Source organism: Ailuropoda melanoleuca, chromosome 4 (genome assembly GCF_002007445.2).
Source record: "Ailuropoda melanoleuca isolate Jingjing chromosome 4, ASM200744v2, whole genome shotgun sequence".
Taxonomy (NCBI): Eukaryota; Metazoa; Chordata; class Mammalia; order Carnivora; family Ursidae; genus Ailuropoda; species Ailuropoda melanoleuca.
Genome location: NC_048221.1, coordinates 115198790 through 115200559, shown reverse-complemented (window position 1 = coordinate 115200559; position 1770 = coordinate 115198790).

The window sequence follows — 1770 nt, the reverse complement described above, 5'->3', positions numbered from 1 at the left end:
AAACAATGAGGCTGGAATGAGAGCAAGTGGTAAAAATTCTCTGATTCTGTCCTGAGGAGCTGGGTTGATAGGGCCACCGCAAATCGGAGCAGGGAATTCAGGAGGATGACAAGCTCCTTTCTGGACATTTTGGTTTGAGGTGTCTGTGAAGCATCAAGAACGTGATGAACCATAGCTAGGGGAACCCCTGAGAGAGAGTCTAGAGATAAGGATTTGGAAGAATTCAGTGTGTATTTTGTACTTAAATCTATAGAAGTGGATACAACATGGGCCAAGAGAGAGAAGGCTGGCGCTAGACCTCTGAAGGAAAGTCGTGTTGCAGAAACAGACAGAAGAGGTGCTCTCCAAGGAGGGGGATAAGAAATTGTCAGAAAGGAAGAGGTAAGTCCACACCCTAACAGCTACCAAGTCCTGCAGCGGCCCTAACTCAGTGTTTCAAAACACCTGGGAGCATCTCTAAACACGACTTTGCTAAATCAGGGAACTCGGTAGTCAAGCGCACCCACCCTGGACTCTGGAACACCACCGTGGCCCCGTGGCTCAGTCTACGAGCTAGACATGCCCCCCAGGCTTCTGTGTGTGGCTCCCCTGTCATGTGGTTGGGAACTTCGTGATCTCTTCATCTTGTCATCTCCATTGTCCCTGTTCTGCTAATGAACTGGTTATGTTCAGCTTTCATCATAATTAGTGTTCATTTAGTTCAAGTGCTTTGTAATTAATCTTTCATGCTAATTAATCTTTTTATACATTAATATATCACAAAACATGGGAAAGCAAAACATTTTTCTTACTAGCAAATTGAATTAAGCTTCTTCAACCTAAAAGCAGGGTGGAAATAGAGCCAGACAGACTAGGCCACAGAAAACTGGCCTTTGCTGAAAAACAGACTCTCCAGGCTACATTAAGTTGTGCATTCAGAAAATTGGAAAAATAAGCCCCTCCATACCATATCTTCCCCCATTTTTCTCAGTTAGCAAGGCATCCCTTCTCCACTGGCTTATGGTTTAAAAAAAATAAGATTTTCAATACTCATTTTTAGATCTAGTCAGGATTTCTTTATTTGAATTTTAAATGTGGAATTAACGGCAAATGCTGCCAGGGAAAGTGCTCCAAATTATGTCCTTTATTATTCCCTTTCAAGCAATAAACAGGCCCTACATGTAAGTCCTGCTTTATGATTTTAAACAATCGCTTTTACCCATTTTTTTCTGTCCTGACCCTCACAGCAATGTATATAGAAAGAGCACGGTCAGGGACCAGGCTGATTGTGTTTAAACCCTGACCCCATTTTCCGAGCAATGTGGCCCTGGGCATGTCATTCTCTCTCTCTCCACCTACGTCTTCTCATTTCTAATATGACTACTACTCACTGGGGTGGCTTGAAGATTAACCGAATTCATATATGCAAAATGCTTAGAACTCTACCTGGTACAGAGTAAATGCTCACTAAATATTACTAATATTGTAGTTACCGTTCTTATCAATGTTTCCCAAGACCAGAGGCACAGAAAGGCAAAGCTTCTCAGCTAATGCATAATACATAGCCTTAGCAGTTCAAATGTTTTCCACTGGGCTACGGGGCCAATACCAAAAACAAGGTTTTAGGGCACAACCCAGGACCTTAGTGAAGGCCCAGGAGGATGCTGGGTGATACTGAATCAAGGATGTGCTTTTTTTTTTTTTTTAAGGTTTTATTTATTTATTTGACAGAGAGAGAGACACAGCGAGGGAGGGAACACAAGCAGGGGGAGTGGGAGAGGAAGAAGCAGG